The sequence below is a fragment of the Palaemon carinicauda genome, chromosome 3, assembly GCF_036898095.1.
Source record: "Palaemon carinicauda isolate YSFRI2023 chromosome 3, ASM3689809v2, whole genome shotgun sequence".
In the NCBI taxonomy this organism is placed as follows: Eukaryota; Metazoa; Arthropoda; class Malacostraca; order Decapoda; family Palaemonidae; genus Palaemon; species Palaemon carinicauda.
This window is the reverse complement of record NC_090727.1, coordinates 153707315-153733739: the sequence shown is the minus strand read 5'-3', so window position 1 is coordinate 153733739 and position 26425 is coordinate 153707315. Positions and strand designations below refer to the sequence as shown.

At 42.0% G+C, this 26425-nt stretch overlaps 1 long non-coding RNA gene across 1 annotated transcript; it reads right to left on the bottom strand.

Moving 5' to 3' along the window:
- Positions 1-932: 932 nt before the first annotated feature.
- Positions 933-25094, bottom strand: LOC137637968 (uncharacterized). Its single transcript, XR_011043832.1, has 3 exons — positions 25046-25094; positions 18323-18726; positions 933-1102 (listed from the first exon to the last, which is right to left on the bottom strand). It is a non-coding gene; the product is annotated as an uncharacterized lncRNA (long non-coding RNA).
- Between the last annotated feature and the right edge of the window lie 1331 nt (positions 25095-26425).

The window sequence follows — 26425 nt, the reverse complement described above, 5'->3', positions numbered from 1 at the left end:
AAATTTTCAACCCTTAACCCCCAGGGGGTTATTTTTTTCCCAGCACATTTTGCAGTATATCTTTTTTTTAAATTGCTCTAACAGCCATAATTTTTGTCATAGAGAGGTCAGGTTGGTCTCATTCTCTTGGAAAATGTCTGAATTTTCTCAAATAATTATCAAAAATATGAAAAAAAAACATTTATAGCATTTTTTTGCAAGGACGTACCGGTACGTCCATGGGGGTAAAGGGATGGCTTTTGTGAAACGTACCAGTACGTCCTTTGGGGGTAAAAGGGTTAAAATAAACCAAATTGGTGTTAGCATCACCAGAGATCTAACCTAGTGTAACCTACCATAATGATACACAGCAAGCATTATACTGTATTCTACTTAATCCTTATAAATACCGACTACAGCATTCAAACTAATCCTATCAACTAAGGAATGAATAACACAGGCCATCTATCTTAAGTTTGACAAATTCTGTCCAGCAGTTTTACTTTTTATATTATAGTTCATTCTTTAAAGAACATTCACAGACGCTTTTTTCAACAGTTTCATACGATTAGCACGTCACCTAAACTTGTGCAAAGAGCTCTATACAGTATTCTTTACAGAAATTAAACTTTCAGATAAAAAGAACATATCAATTCAAAATTATTTTCTATTTTTCTTTAGATAATTCACAATACTTACCTAAACTGTTTGCAACATACAATTTTAAAATTGAAATCAATAATCTAAAAAAAATAATACAGTACAACTAGATTAATAAATTTAGATGTTTTACTAGGATTGTAATTAAAAATTTAACAACTGTATCAAACTGTATAAACGCTAATAAACGACCATGTTAATTTCATGTGTAAAGTATTCCTCTAATACAAGCATTCAAAGCAAATAACAGGTAAAAAAAAAAAAAAAAAAAATGTTCTGTAAAAGACTTACCATTCATCAATACTTAAAACCCTCATTGGAGCAGTTCTGCTTTTCAAACAGTTTGGAAACTTCTTCGTACAAAGTAGCTAAGCCAGGCACGCTTAATCCAATGAAAAAACTACCAATTCAAGGAATCTTCATTTATGAGGGGCCCTCATCCAAGTAATTTCAACTTCCACGTCTGGAAATGAAAAAATGGGAATTTACGAGTTTGACAAAGGATATTACACTTACAAATTTTTTTACAAATTTTGTAAAATGGATATTGATTTCAAATTCTAAAGTACTATGGCTTTTAAGCTTTTAATCTATATTATTTAATAAATGCCCACTGAATTATTTTTCAAGAAGTGGAAGACAATGGTATAGAGGCTATGGTCCTACCTAAGTCTAGAGAACAATTAAAGTGTCTCTTCAACTCTAACCAAAAGTAAAGTAGCCATAGAACAATTTCAGTCCAACAGATAACCCCCTTGAGTGAAAAAGTGTTGTTAGATGCAAGAGGAGATTGTGTTAAGAATACGCCAACCTATTCGGGTAAAACGACATGCAAACAGAGTCAAAATGGCCCAATAACTCTCTGGCAGTACATACAAAACAATTTCTAAATACAGCTGTTGCACAGAAAGACTGAAGACAGGAAGTGGGAAGTAATTAAAGTAGAATGCTAGAAATAGAAAAAATACTAGGATATAACAGGACACTGCCAAGAACCTACAGTAATACTCAATGGTCTAAAGAATATTCTTTTAGACCATGGTGAAACATACCGTGTACCTACTAAGGTACACTGATGACATTAACCCCTTAGAAGGATACCCTAATATGATATTTTCATTAATAAAATAAATTTTTAACATACTTACCCGGTAGTGATATATATAGCTTACGTCCCCGAAGTCAACGGCAGAAAATTAAAAACACGCGCCAACCGCCAGTTGGATAGCCAGGTGTACCACCCCTGCACCCTAGCGAGGTACCTGGGAACCATTCCAGTGACCCTCATAAATTCCATGCCTCTAATCTCTTAGAGGGGAGGAGGGAGGGACTAAAATTTTATATAACTACCGGGTAAGCATGTTAAAAAATTTATTTTATTAATGAAAATATTTTTAAACACACGACTTACCCGGTAGTTATATATATAGCTGATTAACACCTTTGGTGGAGGGTTAGAGACAGCTAGCATATCTGGAATTCTACTTCAGAGTTAATTAAAACAAAACTTGAGGGTTCATACCTGATAAGGAAGCGGACTTCAATGATACTCTGCCTCATTATGTCTGCTAGCCTTATGAGATCCAGCGATCCTCCCAGGGGGCTGAAGATCTTGAAGGGACTGTCAAACCGGTGTCAAAACCTCATCATGACAGAACCTCCTCCAATAACCAGTTCCGGGTGCTCTCAAGAAACAAACATGACCACCTGACAAAATCAATGATTGTGGAAGACTGACACAATCTCCACAAACAACCATAAAACACAATAAAAAGTACCAAGAGAAGAAAAGGTTATTGGTGGGAACATAGTGGTGGATCCTTCACCCACTATTGCACTCGCTGCTATAAATGGACCCAGAGTTTAACAGTCCTCGTAACAAGTCTGAACACCTTTCAAATAATATGACGCGAACACGGATTTGCTCCTCCAGAAGGTCGTGTCCATTATGCTTTGTAGAGATCTGTTCTGCCTGAATGCTGCCGACGTTGCCACTGCTCTAACTTCATGAGACTTGACCTTTAAAAGTCTAAGGTCTGATTCATTACAATGAATATGAGCGTCCTTAATCAAAAGCCTGACAAAATATGACAAGGCATTTTTAGACATCTGTAAAGAGGGCTTTTTGACTGAACACCACAAAGATTCAGACTTGCCTCGTAAGTCTTTTGTTCTCTCCAAGTAGCATCTCAGAGCTCTCACTGGGCATTAGACTCTTTCTACCTCATCTCCAACCAGATCCGTAAGATTTGGAATCTCGAATGCTTTGGGCCAAGGCTGAGAAGGGCGTTCGTTTTTGGCAAGAAAGCCTAATTGTAAGGAACAGACAGCTTTAACATTACGAAATCCAACGTTTTTGCTAAACGCATGAATCTCACTCACTCTTTTGGCTGTCGCAAGACTGACCAAAAATAAAGTCTTCATAGTGAGGTCTTTCAAGGAAGTTGAACCCAGCGGCTCAAACCTGTCGCTCATGAGATACTTCAAAACAATATCCAGATTCCAGGCTGCAGAATCTTGGTTCCATCGTTTTGAAGTCTCGAAAGACTTGAGAAGTTCTTGCAGATCCTTATTGCCAGAGAGGTCAAGGTTTATATGCCTAAACACAGTAGCTAACATACTCCTATAGCCTTTAATAGTAGGAGGAGGAGAAATTGCACTTCCTTCGAAGATATAGCAGGAAATCCGCAATTTGAGCAACAGAGGTATTGGATGAGGAAAGAGATTTGATTCTACACCACTCTCTGAAAACCTGCCACTTAGATTGATAGACTTTGATGGTTGAAGTCCTTCTTGCTCTTGCAATAGCTTGAGCTGCCTCCTTCGAAAAGCCTCTAGATCTAGCGAGTCTATCGATAGTCTGAAGGCAGTCAGCTGAAGAGCGTGGAGATTTTGATGTAATCTTTCCAAGTGAGGTTGTCCGAGTAGATCTACTCTTAGAGGAAGAATTCTTGGGGTGTCTATCACCCATTCCAGTACCTCTGAACCATTCTCTTGACGGCCAATAGGGAGCCACAAGGGTCATCCTGGTTCCTTTGGATGTCACAAATTTCTGAACTACTTTGTACAGGATCTTGTAAGGTGGGAAGGCGTAGAGATATAGATTGGACCAGTCCAACAGAAAAGCGTCTATGTGGACTGCTTCTGGATCCGGAACAGGGGAGCAATACGCCTCTAACCTCTTCATCTTCGAGGTTGCGAAAAGGTCTATGCAAGGGCGACCCCAAAGACGCCACAGGCTCTTGCACACATGAAGGTTGAGGGTCCACTCTGTTGGAAGGATCTGATTCCGTCTGCCATTACGTTTTTCTCCCCTTGAATGAATCTTGTCAGAAGTATAACGTTCCTCTCTCTTGGCCACACCAGGAGATTCTTTTGACGTCTCGTACAGAGATATCAAGTGTGTTCCCCCTTGCTTTGAGATGTATGCCAATGGTGTCGTGTTGTCCGCAATGACCTGAACTACTTTGTTGGTGACTAGTTCCTCGAAAATTTTGAGGGCTAAAAGAACTGCCAACAACTCCTTGTGGTTGATATGCGAGGATTTTGGGGGCTCTGACCATAGACCCGAGACTTCTAACTTGTTTAGGGTTGCTCCCCATCCTGTGTCTGAGGTGTCGGAGCATAACACAAGGTCTGGGCTCTTTATTGACAAGTCGAGACCTTCCTGGAACTTGTCTGATCCTTCCCACCACTGAAGGCAGTCTTTGATGGGGTTTCTGATAGGAATGGACATCGTTTCTAAGTCCCTCTCCTTGTCCCAATGGCTGTTGAGATGGAACTGGAGAGGACGAAGATTCAGTCTTCCCAGTGGGACGAACTGTTCCAAGGGGGAGGGGGTTCCTACCAGACTCATCCATTTCCTTGCTGAACAAACTTTCTTGCTTTGAAACGATCTTAGTTTCAACTTTGCTTGCTCTATCCTTAGGGGAGACGGAAAAGCCCGAAAAATCTGACTCCGTATCGTCATCCCCAAATATAAAATCTCTTGAGATGGAACCAAGAGAGACTTTTCCTTGTTTATAAGGAGACCCAGTTCTTTCGCAAGGTCCAAGGTTGTCTGAAGATCCTTCAGGCAGTGATCGTAAGAGTGCGCTCTGAGAAGCCAGTCATCGAGATACAGGGAGGCTCTTATGCCCCTTGAATGAAGGATCTTTGCTACATTCAGCATGAGCTTCGTTAAGATCTGAGGGGCTGTGCAAAGGCAGAAGCATACTGCTCTGAATTGGAAGACATCTCCCATGAAAACGAACCCTAGGTAGGGTCTGAAGCTCGGATGGATGGGGATGTGGAAGTAGGCGTCCTGGAGGTCTAATGAGACCATCCAGTCGTCCCTCCTTACTGCTGCTAGCACTGACTTCGAAGTTTCCATGGTGAACTTCGTTTTGATGATGAACTTGTTCAGCGCACTCACATCCAGAACTGGACGCCATCCCCCCGAGTTCTAGGGGTACCAGAAATAGGCGGTTGTAGAAACCCGGTGAACGAAGATCCTGAACCTTCTCTATGGCCCCCTTTTCTATCATAAGAGACACTTGGTTCGAAAGAGCTTGTCTCTTTGCCTCCTCTCTGTATCTGGGAGAGAGATCCACGGAAACTAAGACCAGGGGAGGGCTCCCTAGAAAGGGGATCTTGGAACCCTCCTTCAAGATCTGAATAGACCATTGGTCTGCTCCTCTCTTTTCCCATGCTTGCCAGAATTCAACTAGTCTGGCACCTACTGCCTGAAGGCGAAAGCAGTCAGACTCTTCTTCGCCCTGCTCTGAAACCTCTTCTCTTACTCCTTCTAGCATCACGTCTGGAACTACCACTGCTGGAAGATCTCCCTCGAACGGGCTGGGAAAACTTGGGAAAAGTATCTTCCTTAGCCTTGTGGCTGGTAAAAGAGGGAGGAAGAGCCTTCCTAGCAGTCTTGGAGACAAGATCCTGAGTAGCCTTCTGAGCTAAAGCTGCAGAAATCTCCCTGATAAGTTCTTGTGGGAACAGCAATGGAGAAAGAGGTGCATATAAAAGTTCGGACTTCTGGAAGGGAGTCACCCCCGGCGAAAGAAAAGAGCTAAGTTGATCTCTTTTCTTAAGGATGCCTGCGGAAAAAAGAGCTGCAAGTTCATTAGAGCCATCCCTCAAGGCTTTGTCCATGCACGACATCAAATGGACCAGGGCAGAGGTATCCCCCTCTTTAAAAGTCTCAACTTTTTTACCCAAAGCCCCAAGTGTCCAGTCTAAATAATTAAAAACTTCAAAGGCTCGAAAAATTCCCTTGAGAAGGTGGTCCATCTCTGAAGTAGACCAAAAAATCTTTGTCTTTCTCATGGCCGACCGACGAGGAGCGTCTACGAGGCTTGAGAAATCTCCCTGGGCAGAAGCAGGAATCCCCAAGTCGAGAACTTCTGCCTCGTACCAGATGCTCGACCTCGAAGCCAGTCTAGCTGGAGGAAAGGAAAAAAGACGTCTTTCCTAAGGCCTTCTTAGATTGTAACCAGTCACCCATTAATTTAAGAGCTCTCTTGGACGAACGCGACAGTACCATCTTAGTAAAGCGGGCTTTCTTAGAGGCTTTCCCGAGAGTAAACTCAGACGGGGGCGAGCGCGGAGCTATAGGCACAAAAAAGTCTGAAAACTCTTCCGTAAAAAACTTTCATTAGTTTAAGATCAGCAGAATGACGGAAAGAAACGGAGTCCTCGTCCTCTGAAACGTCATCAAACTCCATAGGAGAAAGCTGGCCTTCTACTTCCTTCTCTTGCAACGTTCCTTCGAAGCAGTAGGGTTAAGAGCGATTTCAATTTCAGAAAAATCCTGAGTGCCAACCGCAATAGAAATAGACTCATTGCGAATAGTAACAGTCGGCAGAGGCGTGCGGCTCATCCGATCGCCCGCGATCAGCTCGATCGGAGACGAGAAGTTCCTGTACATGAACCGTATCGATGTCTTGAAAAGAATGAGCCTCCTCATCGCAATCCAAACTAACATCCGAAATATGACAAGGGATAGGACGTTCAGGATCATATTCAGAAACAAGTTTGCCGTCAACTGCTGACAAGCGTTCGGTACTATGAACTGCTTGTCGTTCAGTGACTCGTTCAACTGTAATCCTCCCGGAAACACGACCTGAAAGACGTTCACTAAAATAATTGGCGGAGAGAGAAACTTCCTGAATGATAGGACGTTTGGCAGCCTGCTTGTAAGGACGTTCGGTAGCCTGTTTACAAGGACATTCGAAAGACTTATCCAAAGAACGAACATAAGCCTGTTCACAGGATGTTCAGTAACCCGTTCGCAAGGCGTTCAATAACCTGTTTAACAGGACATCCGACGTCTTTCTTAGAAGAACGCACGGGCACACTGTCTCGTTCGCGTTCAATAAAAGAACTGTGGACTGCGGACTTAGGAGAACGATCACGATTACTTCCTAAAGGCCGTTCGTAGCGGCTAGCAGGAAGCTTAGATCCCCGATTACGAGGGCGTTCGGAAACACGTCCTGGCTCGCTGCTCCGATCATGACCGCTGATATGAGATTTGTCGCTACGCTGGTATGATTGCATAAAGGAGGAGAGCCTGCTTTGCATGTCTTGAAGAATTACAAAGTTAGGATCCGAACGTTGTGAAATCGGTGATGAAATCACAACGTTCTCCTCATCGCTAAACGGAACAGAGCGCCTTGAAGGCGAAAACCAGTCTGAATGCTGCTTGGGAGCTTGGAATGAGGTAAAGCCTGGTCCTGAGTGAACAGAAGGATCCTTGGAAACGTCCAGTGTTCTAAAAGGACGTTTGATCGGGGGACTTTCAAAAGGCTCTGGAGTATCCCAGTGACTACATCCAGGTTTTGAACTAGCAGGACGTCGACAGGCCTGATCATAGGACCTCTTAAGAGGTCTGGAAGCGAGCTTCCAACCTCTTTTAGGCAAGGGGTCATCCGAAGACGTCGAAAAACACTTAACCTCACCTTTCCTATGGTGAGGGTGAACGTCCTGGGAGGCGCCCACAGGTACGTTCGAGGGGACGTCTGTTCGTTCGATAAAGCCTCTCGTCTCCTTTCGCCTTTCGACATTCCTTCTCCCAGGGGTTGGGGAGCTTGGAAGGTGTCTAGAACTAGGAGGACGACAGACAAGAGCAGGCGCACCCTCCACTGCACTTACACTTGCACCTTCACCTTTTAATAGTCGCACATCGGACATCAACTGTGTCCTCTCCGCAGCCAAAGATTCAACTTTAGCGCCGAGAGCTTGAATCGCCACTAACATATCTTTTAGTGAAGGTTCATTAGCAATTGCAATAGTGGGATCTAGATCAACCACTACAGGTGGAGTAATAGGATTAATGACATGGGAAGAGGATATATCTCTAGATGAGCGAGAAGAACTACGCCTCAATCTATCCCATTTGAGTTTACGTCTGTATCTATCAAACTCAATCCATTCATGCTCTGACAGCAAAAAACATTCGTCACAGCGATCACCTAAATCACACTCTTTACCTCTACATGCAACACAGAGAGAATGGGGGTCAAGAGAGGCTTTAGCCATATGGGTCTTACACCCACTAGTCACACATAACCTAAAAGTTATAGGGGGGGTGGCCATTTTGAAATTTTAAGAGAATTCAGACAAGCAAAGGTAAAAAATCATCTAATCCAAACAAAATCAAGAAATATCCAAAGCGAGATCAAAAACAAGCGGGAGTCAATAACCAAAGATTTGTACTTCACCCAAAAAAAAAAAAAAAAAAAAAAAAAAAAAAACGATCAGTAATGACGGAGTAGAATTCACGTGTCGCCGCTACCGACGGCAGGGAATATATGAGGGTCCCTGGAATGGTTCCCAGGTACCGTGCTAGGGTGCAGGGGTGGTACACCTGGCGGTTGGCGCGAGTTTCGAATTTTCTGCCGTTGACATTGGGGACGTAAGCTATATATATAAAACTACCGGGTAAGTCTTGTGTTTAAAATAACCATTTTGAGGGTAATTGTAGAAATAATAGCTGTACTAAAGTAACCTCTTTGCATGTTATCAAACGAGTTTAAGATTCATTGACTCGTCAACCTTTTTAAAAAATGCTCTTTTGTTGCAAAGTTGCACCAAAAATAGAGCCTGTGCAGGCTACTTGGACGTATTACATTGAAATACACTAATCGCTTGTGGGCTGAAGTGCACGAAACCAGTAAATAAACGTGGAAAAATGTTATTTTCATTAGTAAAATAAATTTTTGAATATACTTACCCGATGATCATGTAGCTGTCAACTCCGTTGCCCGACAGAAATCTACGGTCGGGATACGCCAGCGATCGCTATCCAGGTGGGGGTGTACACAACAGCGCCATCTGTGGTCAGGTACTCAAGTACTTCTTGTCAACAAGACCTCAATTTTCTCCTCGGTCCACTGGTTCTCTATGGGGAGGAAGGGCGGGTCCTTTAAATCATGATCAACAGGTAAGTATATTCAAAAATTTATTTTACTAATGAAAATAAAATTTTTCAATATTAATCTTACCCGATGATCATGTAGCTGATTCACACCCAGGGTGGTGGGTGGAGACCAGCATACATGTTAACAAAGAAGCTAAGTATCCCGTATTTCATTTTATTAGTTATTCAAAATAACAAATATAAAATAAATAAGTACCTGGTAAGGAAGTCGACTTGAACCATTACTCTGCCTTTATTAAGTATGTCTTCCTTACTGAGCGTAGCGGTCCTCTTAGGATGCTGAACGACTCTTAGGTGCTGAAGTATAAAGGGCTGCAACCCATACTAAAGGACCTCATCACAACCTCTAACCTAGGCGCTTCTCAAGAAAGAATTGACCACCCGCCAAATCAACCAGGATGCGGAAGGCTTCTTAGCCGACCGTACAACCCAAAAACAACAATAAAAAGTATTCAAGAGAAAGGTTAAAAAGGTTATGGGATTATGGGAATGTAGTGGCTGAGCCCTCACCTACTACTGCATTCGTTGCTACGAATGGTCCCAGGGTGTAGCAGTTCTCGTAAAGAGACTGGACATCTTTGAGATAGAATGATGCGAACACTGACTTGCTTCTCCAATAGGTTGCATCCATAACACTCTGCAGAGAACGGTTCTGTTTGAAGGCCACTGAAGTAGCCACAGCTCTCACTTCATGTGTCCTTACCTTCAGCAAAGCAAGGTCTTCTTCCTTCATATGAGAATGAGCTTCTCTAATCAGAAGCCTGATGTAGTAAGAAACTGCGTTCTTAGACATTGGTAGCGAAGGCTTCTTAACAGCACACCATAAGGCTTCTGATTGTCCTCGTAAAGGTTTTGACCTTTTTAGATAGTACCTAAGAGCTCTGACTGGACAAAGTACTCTCTCCAGTTCGTTCCCCACCAAGTTGGACAGGCTAGGGATCTCGAACGATTTAGGCCAAGGACGTGAAGGAAGCTCGTTTTTAGCCAAAAAACCGAGCTGCAAGGAACATGTAGCCGTTTCCGATGTGAAACCTATGTTCCTGCTGAAGGCGTGGATATCACTTACTCTTTTAGCTGTTGCTAGGCATACGAGGAAAAGAGTTTTTAATGTGAGGTCCTTAAAAGAGGCTGATTGGAGCGGTTCAAATCTAGATGACATAAGGAACCTTAGGACCACGTCTAGATTCCAGCCTGGAGTGGACAACCGACGTTCCTTTCAGGTCTCAAAAGACCTAAGGAGGTCCTGTAGATCTTTGTTGGTGGAAAGATCCAAGCCTCTGTGGCGGAAAACCGCTGCCAACATACTTCTGTAACCCTTGATCGTAGGAGCTGATAGGGATCTAACGTTCCTTAGATGTAACAGGAAGTCAGCAATCTGGGTTACAGTGGTACTGGTTGAGGAAACTGCATTGGCCTTGCACCAGCTTCGGAAGACTTCCCATTTAGATTGATAGACTCTGAGAGTGGATGTCCTCCTTGCTCTGGCAATCGCTCTGGCTGCCTCCTTCGAAAAGCCTCTAGCTCTTGAGAGTCTTTCGATAGTCTGAAGGCAGTCAGACGAAGAGCGTGGAGGTTTGGGTGTACCTTCTTTACGTGAGGTTGACGCAGAAGGTCCACTCTTAGAGGAAGAGTCCTGGGAACGTCGACCAGCCATTGCAGTACCTCTGTGAACCATTCTCTCGCGGGCCAGAGGGGAGCAACCAACGTCAGCCGTGTCCCTTTGTGAGAGGTGAACTTCTGAAGTACCCTGTTGACAATCTTGAACGGCGGGAATGCATACAGGTCGAGATGGGACCAATCCAGCAGAAAGGCATCCACGTGAACTGCTGCTGGGTCTGGAATCGGAGAACAATACAATGGGAGCCTCTTGGTCATCGAGGTAGCGAACAGATCTATGGTTGGCTGACCCCGCAGGGCCCAAAGTCTGCTGCAAACATTCTTGTGAAGGGTCCACTCTGTGGGGATGACCTGACCCTTCCGGCTGAGGCGATCTGCCATGACATTCATATCGCCCTGAATGAACCTCGTTACCAGCGTGAGCTTTCGATCTTTTGACCAAATGAGGAGGTCCCTTGCGATCTCTAACAACTTCCTCGAATGAGTCCCCCCCTGCTTGGAGATGTAAGCCAAGGCTGTGGTGTTGTCGGAGTTCACCTCCACCACCTTGTTTAGCTGGAGGGACTTGAAGTTTATCAAGGCCAGATGAACCGCCAACAACTCCTTGCAATTGATGTGAAGTGTCCTTTGCTCCTGATTCCATGTTCCCGAGCATTCCTGTCCGTCCAATGTCACACCCCAGCCCGAGTCTGATGCGTCCGAGAAGAGACGGTGGTCGGGGGTCTGAACAGCTAAAGATAGACCTTCCTTGAGAAGAATGCTGTTCTTCCACCACGTTAGAGTAGACCTCATCTCTTCGGAAACAGGAACTGAGACCGTCTCTAGCGTCATGTCCTTTATCCAGTGAGCAGCTAGATGATACTGAAGGGGGCGGAGGTGGAGTCTCCCTAACTCGATGAACAGGGCCAGCGATGAAAGTGTCCCTGTTAGACTCATCCACTGCCTGACTGAGCATCGGTTCCTTCTCAGCATGCTCTGGATGCACTCTAGGGCTTGGTTGATCCTTGGGGCCGACGGAAAAGCCCGAAAAGCTCGACTCTGAATCTCCATACCCAGGTAAACAATGGTCTGGGATGGGACGAGCTGGGACTTCTCTAAATTGACCAGGAGGCCCAGTTCCTTGGTCAGATCCATAGTCCATCTGAGATTCTCCAGACAGCGACGACTTGTGGGAGCTCTTAAAAGCCAGTCGTCTAAATAGAGGGAGGCTCTGATGTCTGCCAAGTGAAGGAATTTCGCAATATTCCTCATCAGTCTCGTAAACACAAGAGGTGCCGTGCTTAGGCCAAAGCACAGGGCTTGGAACTGGTACACAACCTTTCCAAAGACGAATCTTAGGAAAGGTTGGGAGTCTGGATGGATGGGGACGTGAAAGTATGCGTCTTTCAGGTCTAACGAGACCATCCAGTCCTCCTGCCTGACCGCTGCTAGGACCGACTTCGTCGTCTCCATCGTGAACGTCTGCTTGGTGACATAAGCATTGAGAGCACTGACGTCCAGCACCGGTCTCCAACCTCCTGTCTTCTTGGCTACCAGGAAGAGACGGTTGTAAAAGCCCGGGGATTGATGATCCCGGACTATGACCACTGCTTCCTTTTGTAGCAAGAGCGACACCTCTTGTTGCAACGCTAGCCTCTTGTCCTTCTCCTTGTAGTTGGGAGAGAGGTTGATGGGAGATGTAGCTAGAGGGGGATTGAGGCAGAACGGAATTCTGTATCCCTCCCTTAGCCACTTCACAGACTGAGCGTCTGCACCTCTGCTCTCCCAAGCTTGCCAGAAGGTCTTGAGTCTGGCTCCTACTGCTGTCTGGAGAGGAAGGCAGTCAAAACTTGCCTTTTGCGGACTTGGAACCCTTCTTGGACTTGCCACGGTGACTGTCTGCACGGGTACCTCCTCTGCTGGAGGTTCTGCCACGAAAGGGCGGGATGAACCTAGAAGCAGGTGTATCAACTGCTATAGGACGGAAGGGTCTAGGCACGGAAGGTAAGGTTTTAGCCTTACGTGCAGAAGAAGCCATGAGGTCATGAGTATCCTTCTGGATAAGAGAGGCAGCCATCCCCTTAATCAACTCCTCCGGAAACAGACACTTGGAGAGAGGAGCAAACAGCAACTCTGACTTCTGGCAAGGAGTGATACCAGCAGATAAGAAGGAGCACAGATGTTCTCTCTTCTTGAGGACTCCTGATACATATGAAGCCGCAAGTTCACCAGACCCATCCCGAATTGCCTTGTCCATGCTAGACATGATCAGCATGGCCGAGTCCTTATCTGAAGGGGAAGTCTTCCTGCTTAAGGCTCCCAAACACCAATCGAGGAAGTTGAATATCTCGAAGGCACGAAAGACTCCCTTCAACATATGATCAAGATCGGAAAAGGACCAGCAGATCTTCGAACGTCTCATAGCCAACCTGCGGGGAGAGTCAACCAGACTTGAGAAGTCAGCCTGGGCAGAGGCAGGAACCCCCAAGCCAGGTTCCTCTCCCGTGGTATACCAGACGCTCGACTTAGAAGCCAGCTTGGGAGGAGGAAACACAAAAGAGGTCCTTCCCAGTTGCTTCTTGGAATGCAACCAGTCCCCTATAACCCTCAAAGCTCTCCTTGATGATCTGGCGAGAACAAGCTTGGTGAAGGCAGGCGCAGCAGACTGCATGCCCAGAGCAAACTCGGAGGGAGGAGAACGAGGGGTTGCAGACACAAAGTGTTCAGGATACAAATCCCTGAACAAAGCAAGGACTTTGCGAAAGTCTAAGGAGGGTGGCGAAGACTTGTGTCCTTCAACATCAGAGTGAGGATCATCCAGATGAGCAGCTTCATCCTCCGATACATCATCATCCGAAAGTTGAGTTGTGAGTGGCAAAGGCAGAGCAGCAAGCTGAACGGCTGAATCCTGCAGAACGGGTGCATGCGTACCTGCGGATCCATCATCATGCCTCTGCTGGACAGTCTGCGAGCTGGCAACAACAAAAGCAGAGGGCTGGTGTGTGGGAGGGTCTGCGGTGGGCTGAGGAGCATGCGGTATGGTATGCAGAGCATGCTGTAAGGTATGCGGCTCATGCTGCATGGTAAGTGGCTCATGCTGCATGGTATGCGGAGCATGCTGTAAGGTCTGCAGAGCATGCTGCATGGGCTGAGGAGAATGCCGCATAGTGCTGGAACCCGGCAACTCCTGATGCGGCAGCTCACGCATGTTAGCAGATGGTGCAGCAAGAACATGCGTCTGGCAGTGAGGACTGCGCATCGGTGGAGGAGCTCTCACAGGTGGGGTGTGGGAGCAGGCAGCCGCAGTATCTGCTGAGCGCACAACCTCTGCGGGTTGTAGGTTAACAGGAGAGGTGTTAACCTTCTCGGCATGATACTCCTGCATAAATGCCGCAAGCTGAGACTGCATAGTCTGCAGCATGGACCACTTAGGGTCTACTGTGGTTGGAGCAACAACAGACGGAGCAGAGGCCTGTTGAGGGACCACTCTACCTCTCTTGGGAGGTGTGCAGTCATCAGATGACTGCGGCGAGTCCGAACTGACCCAGTGGCTACACCTGGGCCGTTGGACTAGCTCGGAAGGGACCTTACGTTTGAGCGGTCGTGAGACCTTGGTCCACCGTTTCCTCCTGGAAACCTCTTCCACAGACGAGGAATGTAAGGGCTCATTCGTCTGTAAGTGGATGGGACGATCCTTAGCAGATACGTCCGCAACCACTGAGGATACATCCGTGCGCCGATCAAGGCCTGCCGAACCCTTTGGTCCTTCGACATTGCTTCTCCCCTGGGCTTGGGAGCTTGCAAGAGGTCCCGGACTGGGAGGACGACTGGCACGCACAGATGTACCCTCATGCGCAACACTGACACTGACACTATGCACATCACTAGCACTAACACTTCCCACTGCACTCTTCGCTTTCAGCTCTCTGACATCTGCCAAGAGCTGATTGCGGTCACTAACCAACGACTCCACCTTCTCACCGAGAGCCTGAATGGCACGCAACATATCAGCCATTGCAGGCTGAGCACTCGTAGCAGGTTCGGGAGTCACCACCACAGGGGAAGGAAAAGGTTGAGGGGCATGGGGAGAGGAAAAATCCACAGAGCGAGAAGAACTCCTCCTATCTCTCTCCTTCTCTAACCTATGTGCATATCTGAGGAATTCATTAAAATCGAATTCCGAAAGCCCAGCACATTCCCCACATCGATCTTCCAATTGACAGGATTTTCCCCTACAATTGGAACATACGGTGTGAGGATCTATAGAGGCCTTCGGAAGACGCCTAGTACAAGTCCTAACACTACACTGCCTGTACAGTGATACCTCGGTACTCGACCATAATCCGTTCGAGATCCGTGTTCGACCTCCGATTTGTTCGAGTACCGAATTTTTTTTCCCCATAAGAAATAATGGTATATATTCTATTCCGTTCCCAAGCACTCGAACAGGCCCAAAATATTAATAAAACGTGTACCTAAACAACAATAATTATCTAAATGTGTATGAAATTGGTCAGAAAATCCTATAAAACAATTTTAAACCATTTACTGTACTAAAATAAAACAATTTTAAACCATTTTCTGTACTGTAGTGAACATACCTTTGAGCAGCGGTTCGATGGCATACAGGGATGGATGTGGAGAGGATGGAAGGGGGAGGTTACTGCTTGGAAGGAGAGTCCCCTTCCATGATGTGGCGGGGTAGTTCTCCTTCAGGAGTTGTTTCTCTCTCCAATGAAAGGGTGGGCAGATCTATTTCAGGGGTTTCTTCTCTTCTTTGTCTCTTCTTTGGAGGAGAAACAGGCTTTGATGTAGCAGCTTTCTTTTCTTTTGTGAAAAACTGGTCTATTGTTAATTGTTTCTTCCTCCTCTGCAGTATTCTTCGAAAATGATACATGACACTATCATTAAACATATGCACTGCCCGGTTTGCTACTGCAATTTCTGGGTGGTATTTTTCAGCAAAAGCCTGCACATCTGCCCACTTGGAACAAATTTCATTGATGAGAGAACTTGGAACATCCTCCCTTACCTCATCCTCTTCTGAAGATTCCTGCTCCACAATCAGATCCTGCTGCTGTTGTTGTTGCAGGTGCAACAATTCCTCCACAGTCAACTCGGTAGAATGGCTTTCTACAAGCTCATCAATATCATCCTTGTCGACCTCAAGCCCCAAACTCCTGCCCATGACAACAATTTCCTCAACGACATCAGTGTCATCAGAAATTACAGGGGTAGCAGTGCTTGGACCCGCCTCTGGTTGGAAACCTTCAAACTCCCTCTCTGTGACACATGATGGCCACAGCTTACGCCAGGCAGAGTTCAATGTCCTATAGGTCACACCTCGCCAAGCTTGGTCAATCATGTTAACAGAGTTGAGGATGCTGAAGTGTTCCTTCCAGAATTCCTTTAGGGTCAACTTCGTGTCACTGGTCACTTCAAAACACTTTCTGAAAAGGGCCTTGGTATAGAGTTTTTTGAAGTTTGAAATGACCTGTTGGTCCATGGGCTGGAGTATGGGAGTAGTATTGGGGGGCAAGAATTTGATTTTGATAAAGCTGTATTCTTCTTTCAAGTCATCCTCGAGACCTGGAGGATGTGCAGGAGCATTGTCCATAACCAGAAGACATTTCATTGGCAAGCTCTTTTCAATGAGGTAAGCCTTAACCTGGGGGGCAAACACTTCGTTTATCCACTCAGTAAAGAATTGTCTTGTGACCCAAGATTTAGTGTTCGAGCGCCACATAACTGGTAGTGCACTTTTACAAATATTATTTCGTTTGAACACCCGGGGGTTGTCCGAGTGGTACACTAACAAGGGTTTGATCTTGCAATCGCCACTTGCATTTGCACACAGCAACAATGTTAGCCTATCTTTCATTGGCTTGTGACCTGGCATCTTCGTCTCGTCCTTGGTAATGTACGTATTGGCTGGCATTTTCTTCCAAAATAACCCAGTCTCATCACAATTAAAGACTTGTTGTGCGATCAAATTTTGTTCATTTATGTACCGATCGAATTCCCCCACGTATTTATCGGCTGCAATTTGATCCGAACTAGCTGCCTCCCCATGCCTAGTAACACGATGAATACCTGTTCTATTACGAAACTTTTCAAACCAACCCCTGCTCGCTTTAAATGTAAATGAATCACTTTCACTGGTACTCGGACTTTTCTTCACTAATTCTTCATAGATATGCAACGCTTTTTCACAAATGAACGCTTCACTAACACTTTCCCCGGCCAACTGTTTTTCTTTAATAAATATTAAAAGCAACTTTTCCATCTCCTCAATCACTTGTGGCCTTTGCTTAGTTACCGCCGTAACTCCCGTTGCAACATTCGCCTTCTTAATCATTTCTTTATGCTTTAAAAACGTAGAAATGGTCGACTTCGCCATTCCGTATTCTACCGCTAAATCGGACACTCGTACACCATTCTCATATTTCGCTATAATTTCCTTCTTCAACTCGATCGTTGTTCGCACTGTTTTCCTCTTCTCCTTCCCCTTAACACTCATTACTTTCTTGGGACTCATTATGAAAGCTAAAAAAGCAATTAAAAGCACTGAAAATCACTAAATCACAACGAATGCTGATCGCGCGTTGTCTGAGTGACGCTCTCGAGAGAACTGATGCTTCCCGAACAAGCGAGAGTGGCCGAGATGGCGCGATCATCACAAAGCCCATGCGGTCGTCACGTGTTCGGCTGGTCGAGTACCGAATTTTTGGTCGAGCACCGCAGCAAAAATTTCTCGAAAATTTTGGTCGAACTCCGAATTGTTCGAGTATAGAGTCGTTCGACTACCGAGGTATCACTGTATTTAGGAACTTGGGAATGGTCAGACATCTTGAATTTAGAGGTAGTCAAGGGGGAATTCCAAAATTAAGCAAAGATCGTTAACCAATGAATCAAATTAATTCCAAAAGCTTGCTAAGCTAAGGATAAAGCTTCCTGAACAGCGAAGGCTAAACTTCAGAGCAAATACATCACCAAAACGTGAACAAAAGACTCCAAAATCAACAGCGTATCCATGTAGGTCTTGCCGGCGGCACGACAGAGGAAAAATTGAGGTCTTGTTGACAAGAAGTACTTGAGTACCTGACCACAGATGGCGCTGTTGTGTACACCCCCACCTGGATAGCGATCGCTGGCGTATCCCGACCGTAGATTTCTGTCGGGCAACGGAGTTGACAGCTACAAGATCATCGGGTAAGATTAATATTGAAAAATATTCAATTGAAAAATCAGTATCAAACCAACTGCTTAGCTCCACTTAAAATGTCTTTTCTCTAAGTTTGTCCCAAAATTATTTTCACATACTTTATCAGAGGAAATTTTTACTCATGATTAGGTTTCAGTTCTATAATACTGTATGTCCAATATAAGTAGTTACAACTTGCATTTACCAGTTAACACTTCACCCAAACAAGACTGAAAAATGCTTTAATAGTTACTTATTAAGGTATCTAATACAAATCTAATAATCTCAAATGACTTTCATAAAGAATTAAAAGACATAAGAGATAAGAGATCAAAATATCCTGGTACAATGAAAAAAAAAAAATGACAGTACCGAAGGATCACAACCAAAAACATGTCAAAATGTGTAAGTAGAGATAAAAAAAAGATTCGAACATAACCATACTAAAGCACTAATACCTGTTGCATCTTAGTCCATCGCGACCAATAATCCTCGATGCTAGGCGTATGTACGACCTCCATGCAAATGAGAATACCAATGAACACCCTTTCAAGATGCCTGGAGAAGGCAGTTCCAACGTCTTTTGTCTGGCATGAAGTTTCATCTGGTAAACAATGTAATACTCCACAACAGCTAGCATGAGGAGGCTCCAAAAGTATTCATAAAGGGAACAGATGGATAATGAAGTGCAGCGGAGGAAGTCCAGCAGGTTGGGGTAGTTGATATCTACCTTCTTCAACATCTGGTCCTTGGGTTTGTCACCAGTACTCGACCCTCTTCAATGTGGGGCGCCAGGTTGTCTCCTTCATCCTTGGATGGAATGTCCAACTCTGGCAGGTTCTCTGATCTCCACATGACAAAGCTGTTGAAATAATACAAGGTAAGTAAAGCTGTTGAAAGAATACAAGGTGTGTAATTTTCATCAAGATGAAAAATGTACGAATATAAAAACACGCATTACGTTCATAACTGTTGATCATTCAAAACACACTTTCAACTACAATATAAAAAAGTGCCCTTTTTACTCACCAAGTGCAGGTTGGAGTCAAGGCTGCTGCTCATGCTGAATGTCAATTAGAACATTTAACTTTACCTTCCCTACAAGACCCCTTTGGAAAACTCCCTATAATGGTTGAAGACCATTATATCTCAAAAGCAACTGGTGATAATAGCATTTATAGTTATATAATTCATAAGCATTGGGCCACTTGCACTATCTATTTCAGCAGTAACTGTTTGATTTTCGGGTCCCACAGAACTATACTCTTCACATCTTTTTTTATATCAAACTCTTATTACTTCTGTGAAAAATGATTATTGAAACCAGCACCATTTTTTAAGTAGAGTAATATTCATTCTTTTTTATGACTCATGTCCTGTTAAGCAAACTATCCCACGATATTTGAGGAACATAACATACACACCTCACTGGGAAGTCCACCTTTCCCACTCTTATAAGTCGCCTAAACTAGATCAACCTCCAAATATGAGATGAACAGCAGTTTAATCTTTAGATGCTCTAAATTTTTTTCACACCGTCACTAATGCTTAATGTACATTTTGTCTCAAGGACTGCCAATTTTAAACCAACAATAAATATTTTGGCATGATATACAATTTACTAACATCTGACCCTTTCACTATTAAGGGATTTTGATGAAGGAAAAATCTATTTCTGGGCAAGGAACCTGTGTCACCCAGTGAAATGCTCCTTAAAGCACCATTTCTAAGGTATAAATACTGCTAAATATACCAGAGAAAAAAGCTCCATGGAATGCCAGGAATAAACCCAGATCGCTCACTCTAATGAGTGTCGGTATAGTAACTGGGACGTGTAAGAACCACGACCAGAGGTCCCTCACCAGTTAGACCTCTCCTCCTTCAACATCCCCCGGAACTACGAGGTGCCATTCTACACCCAACTACTGCCTTCTACTATGACTATCCATACCTGTTCACAATTTTCACAACTCCTACCGGCCACTTTTGGTCAAAAGCCTGCCTATTATAAGCATAAAGCATAGACGATTAACCGACTTTTTTTAAATCAAGTCTTTAAGCTTTAGATCCTATAAACCAAGCCTTTTCCAACTTAGCCACTCTTCAACATCACCTCTAGGAAAGGAGTGCGCAGGCACAAGGCCACAGCATTCTAAACCAACAGATGCTTTATTATCCCTATGGCTGACTAAGCTGAAGCCTAGGGCCCCACCAAGAGCAGGGGACCACCAAAAGCTGGAGCCTATGTAAATTTTTTCACCTCTTTAGTTTAAATGTTAAAACTATGAATTATTTACTTTATTTGTAATATTATTGTAATCAATTGTACGAAAGGAGTGCGAGGAATTTCCTGGGGCAGCCATTATGTCGAGGGTCCCAAAGAAGTTCCAAGCCTTGGGGCCCTGTCATGCGTTAATACAGCACTGCCCTTCTTACAAACCCCCTTTTGGGACAATAAAGTGTAGGCACAAGTCCTGCTTGATATATCAACAAATGACAACTGCAATTTTGCCATATATCTACTGTATAATCCTTTGACTGAATTACTATTGGTACCCTTTACATACTTAACCATACAGTACACTTATGGCTAACCTTTGGGAAAATGCAGTGTTACCTTAAAGCAGAGTTTAAATTCATCAACCTTTTGACATTTGAAATAAAACATTTTACGCGCTGTATGACTCTTACAATAAGTTGTGCAGATATTGCATTTGTTAGCATAGGGCCTACACAACATATTTCAAACCAAATATTATGAAATTACCTTTTATCATGTTATGAACTTTACAAGACATTTACCCTTGGCCTTTTATACCCTTTTCACTCAATAACACTCTTGGAAAAAGGCCAGCACTTTGCCATGTTGTCCAATTCATTATCCTTAGAACCTTTAACTGCAGCCTTTACACTTATGGGTCACTTAACGGAGAAGAAAGGAACTGGAATAAAGCCTGTTTATTGTAAACTAACTTATGCTACAAGCAAATTTGGCCCTTAATTCAATTCTCAATGTTTAGGCCATTTGCACACATTACATCTATGAACAGCCCCTTTAAGGGAAACTGAGCTGACATATCACCTACATTTTCTAAACCAAGTAATAAAAATGTTATGCCATCTATAACCATCAGACCCTTTCTCTTAACACCTTTTCTTAATTCCATTCACTTTTAGAAAAAGGCCTAAGCTGGCACAAGCCTACTTATCCTAACCCAAACCATATTAACTAAACTTTAACCTTGCCAAGAAATTTATAAAGCCTAAGGCCTTTAAACTCATGCTAGTCATTATGTAAGAATTTGGGTCATAAGCCTAAACACCTGGGCTGGGAGGCCATTCAGCACTTAATGTGCATCTGGGAGAAAACACTTCAGATATGTCCATAGCATACATCCTTATCTTGTGAACTGAATGTCATTCCTCTTATATTCCACATCAGTGAATTTAGCCTCATGGCTTCATAATAATTCTAGTCAGAAATGGAAAAAAGAGATATTATCCAAAACACAGCCATAAAAAAAGTTATCTAGAATCTGTTGGCCGACCACTAGCGTCATTAACTACATTTTTATGTTGAATAGGCTGACATAAGTTTTTATAGTTCATATATAAAATATCTGTTTAGATGTTATTGTTTTTTAAATATTTTTTTATAATTGTTCATTATTTCTCATATTGTTTATTTTCTTATGTCCTTTCCTCACTGGGCTAATTTTCTGTGCTGGAGCCCTAGGGCTTATAGCATCTTGCTTTTCCAATTAAGGTTGTTGCTTAAATAATAATAATAATAATAATAATAATAATAATAATAATAATAATAATAATAATAATAATAATAATAATGGATAAGCTTCCACCTGAAGTAAAGAACTGTACAGTACCGAGCTTAATTATTACTATAAGACTTAGAAACCTACGTGAGGCTCGAGTAAAACCATAATGTACTTTATTTTTTTACTTTTTGTATTTAATACTTAGATAAGTATTACTGTATAATAAATCCTAAAAATAGGTATATCAATGCAAACAACAGACATAATATATCCAACATGAGCCAACGTAAATCACCATTTAAGAATTGAATATACCATCACCATAATCATCATCATCATCTCCTCCTCCTACGGTTATTGATGCAAAGGGGATTCTGTTAGATTTCACCAGTCTCTATCTTAACCCTTCGACGCCCAGGCTATTTGGAACTATCCAACCTTTAACCCTCAGGGGTTATTTTTTTTTCAAGCACATTTAGCAGTATATATTTTTTTAATTGCTCTAACAGCCTTAATTTTCATCTTAGAGAGGTCAGGTTGGTTTCATTCTCTTGGAAAATGCCTGAAGTTTCTAAAAAAATTATCAAAACAATATGCAAAAAAAAAAGTAAATAGTTTTTTGCAAGGACGTACCGTTACGTCCATGGGGGTAAAGGGATGAGTTTTGTGAAACATACCAGTACGTCCTTTGGGGGTAAAAGGGTTAACCTTTTAAATCGATACTTCACCACAATAAAATACTAAAAGCATTAACCTCAATAATTTAAGGTTTACCAATTATTCAGAAATCTCACCTGTCAGTATACAAAAACCTCAAACCTAATACAAATAAAATTGAGAAAAAAATTATATCGACTTGACATACGTACTCTACTGCTGCAGTAGTGTCGCAATAATGAGTACAGTATATGCAATCATTACAAAATTAACACATCTTTAAGTAGACAATGTTTATTTTAAAGGTTTAAAGGCCTCTCATGAATGGCAGAGGCAAGGGACAGTGACATTGCCCTATCAAACAGGACAATACCCTAGAGACTGACCATATATATGTACGTATGATCAACACCCATGCTAGGACCAAGGAGGGCCAGCCAATGGCTGCTGATGACTCGGCAGATAGACCTGCAGGCTCCTCTAAACCCGCCATCCTTAGCTTACAAGGATGGTGAGGTTGCAGCGACCAAAGGACGTAAAGAGTTTAAGCGGGACTTGAACCCCAGTCTGGAGACATTACCACATCGGCCACCAAACCCCAAAACACCGTAAAAACACCAGAATGAATTTCAGGAGCCTTTGTATAATGACAGACAGGAACGCGTCCATAAAACCTCGACTAACCTAACCTATAAGACATGACCCTACCTCCTTACCAAACCCGGGGCCTAGGAACCCCCCCCCCCCAGACTGCCATATTCTCAGCGAATAGGTTGAAAATAGAAGCATTAGAAATTAACCTAAGTAAATATCATAATAGGTATACTTAGAGTAACAAATATAATAAATTACGCTGCTAAACAATATTAAATAACAGTAATTGTGGATTCTAACATTAGAGACATATGGTAGCTTAGCCCAACCGTATTATCCTACCCTAAAGTATACGTTATTTAACAGTAAAATCAGTTTAATTGATGTAATAGCATACTCCCATAATGGTATAAGCTTAATTAATGGCGTGTACTTACTCTGTGCACTACAGTTATCATATAATATATAAAATTTCACTTAAAAACCAAAATTTTGAGTCAAGCTCAAATCAGGAGCCTTAAACAAACAAAGAACCTTAATTTCGAAGAATCTCAAGATAAAATAATCAACTTTGTGTTAAAAATCCCCAAAATTATTATTAAAATTCATGATTTAATATTATACCTATTTAATTTAATAAAAAAAGTAATACTTTCCCTGTAAAATATTACAATCACTATTTAGGAGTTCCAAAGTTTTGACCGTTTCAAATATAAATTCAAGAAAAGTAAAAAATTTGCATCTATTGTTAATTTTGATAAAAAAAAATATATCAATCTATGGAAATGTGAAAAAATGCAACTCATGAAATATATATATTAAAAATCTATTTCAAAATAAATTCGTTATCAATCTTTTATTAAGTAAATTCGTCAAAGTGATTTGGCAACTTCTGTTATTAAACCTGGGATATATAAGTACTTAATTGCAGTTTGATATGGCATAACGTTATAATATGATTAAAAAAAGTATGTACATTAATATTTACTAAGCAAGACAGTAAACAACGTCTGGTTATTTAAAATTTGTTGATGCAAATGTTCTTTTATATAGTACCAGGGTACACTACTATCAAACCTAAAATATGTTAAATACAATCTCACTGGAATTGTATTTCATATGTATTCAGTCGTCGCTGTTTATACTATATAGAAAATTTACTCTAAGTGTTTAATGATTTTAATTATTGTCAAATTAATGTTGTCAAAGGCGATTGTTAACTTGAACAAGATGCTTAACTATTATTATTATTACTATTATTATTAATAGCCAAGCTACGATCTTTGTTGAAAAAGCAAGATACTATAAGCCCAAGGGCTCCAATAGGGAAAAATACCCCAACGAGGAAAGGAAACAAGGAAATGAATAGATGATGAGAACAAATTAATAAATCATTCTAAAAACAGTAACGTCAAAATAGATATGTCCTATATAAACTATTAACAACGTCAAAAACAGATTTTTCATATATAAACTATAAAAAGGCTCATGTCAGCCTGGTCAACATAAAAACATTTGCTAAAACTTTTAAGTTCTACTGATTCAACTACCCGATTAGGGCAAGAAAGAGATAACCAACAAGCAAATTTATAAGTTTAAAAAAACTAATAGTTTAACATCTAATTTTGACTACGAATGAGAGAGAAACTTATAATTTCATCACGTAAACTGCTTATCCAATAAAAAGTAAAATGTAAATAACCACCATTATTAAATCTTAATACATTTTCTACAATGCCCATTCATATTCAGTACACAGATCTGATTTATAAAGACTTCGTAACTGAATGAAAAACTTGCAATAATGACTAAATATCAATACAACTCTAAGTTGGGGATAAAAGCTAATGTATCTTGTACTTCATCTTTAATTTAGGTGTTTTTTTTCGGTCCTATAGTATATAGCTGGGGGAATCCTACTCTCTACAGGATCTTCAGTCACTTTAGCATATGCATCCCCCCCCCCAAAAAAAAAATAAAACATTTCACACAGCATATTGCTCGTTTATTATTGTCTTTCCTTAAAAAGAAAAAAAAAATCCCTTATATAATTTCACATGTCCCTAGACAAGTTACCAAAACCACCTATGTGAACACAGCCCACATCATAGGAGAGAAACTTAACCTATTAAAGAAAAAACAGAGAGAAATTACCTGAACTCCAATATTAAGTCACAATCTGGAGACACCATCTACCATTGACACTGTAAATAAGACTGAAGAAAATATAGAAAACGGAGTTAGAGAAATATGACGTCTTTCCATTCACAAGGATCTTCAAATCCCAGGTTACATAACTCAGGTGCTGCCATCTGTTGGTATGATGAACGGAAATTGATAAAACTGAATTGCTACGAGAAGAAAAGGACAATTGATACTTTTACCTTTTACATTAGTTTCCAATTTTCTCCGTATCTCATTTCTAGCTGGTATCATCCACTACATTTTTTAATGTTCTTATTTTGAGCAGTAAAATGAATAACAAAGTTATAATACATACATCCTTTGCTAAATGGTATGCAAGTTTAAAATTCGAAATTTTTGTCTATAAAACTTTCATAATACACTCTAAAATATATAAAGAGTAGTTCAAAGTTTTATTCTTTTTCAATGAAAATTTCATGCTTTGTCAGCCTTGGCTCACAGGGCGAGTTTTCTATAGGAACCGACACATAATTATGAGAAATAATAATAATATAGTTACCCATTAAACACACGTTTTCTACGTGCTACTAACAGTTCAATTATTATGTTTTAATCAATTTATCGATCAAAGAATGCGGAAAGTCATTATTATTATTATTACTGTTACTAATAGCTAAGCTACACCCACAGTTGGAAAAGCAAGATGCTATAAGACCAAGGTCTCCAATTGGGGAAAAAATAGTCCAGTGAGGAAAGGAAACAAGGACATTAGTATTCTACGAGAAGTAATGAAAGATAAAAATAAAATTTCTTAAGATGTTAACATTAAAATGGATCTTCCATATATAAGCTTAAAACAGAAAAATAGAAATAAGATAGAAGTGTGCCCAAGTGTACACTCAAGCAAGAGAACTCTATTGATTTTGGTAGTTAAAAATATTCCTTTGAGAGAGAGAGAGAGAGAGAGAGAGAGAGAGAGAGAGAGAGAGAGAGAGAGAGAGAGAGAGAGAGAGAGAGGGGGGGGGGGTTGGACATTACAATGGAAGAAAGCAGGAATGGAAGATGGTTAAAAAATAGGTGCAGCTAAGAACCAAAGAGAAACTACACAAACAATTTAGTATTGGCCTTCAGTCAACTACACACGGCTCACTATTTGCACTATCCGGGTTTTCGAACACCCACTAGCTAGAACCCGGCAAAACTGCACTCCCTTCCAAAATACACACATACATATACCAAGGCACTCACCCCAACTTTGGGGTTGTAGGCCTAGCCGACATCAAATTAAAAAAACGGGGACCTTTCCTCTCTACGTTCCTCCCAGCCTGACGAGGGACTCAACCGAGTTCGGCTGGTACGCTAGGGTGCCACTGCCCACCCTCCCCCATT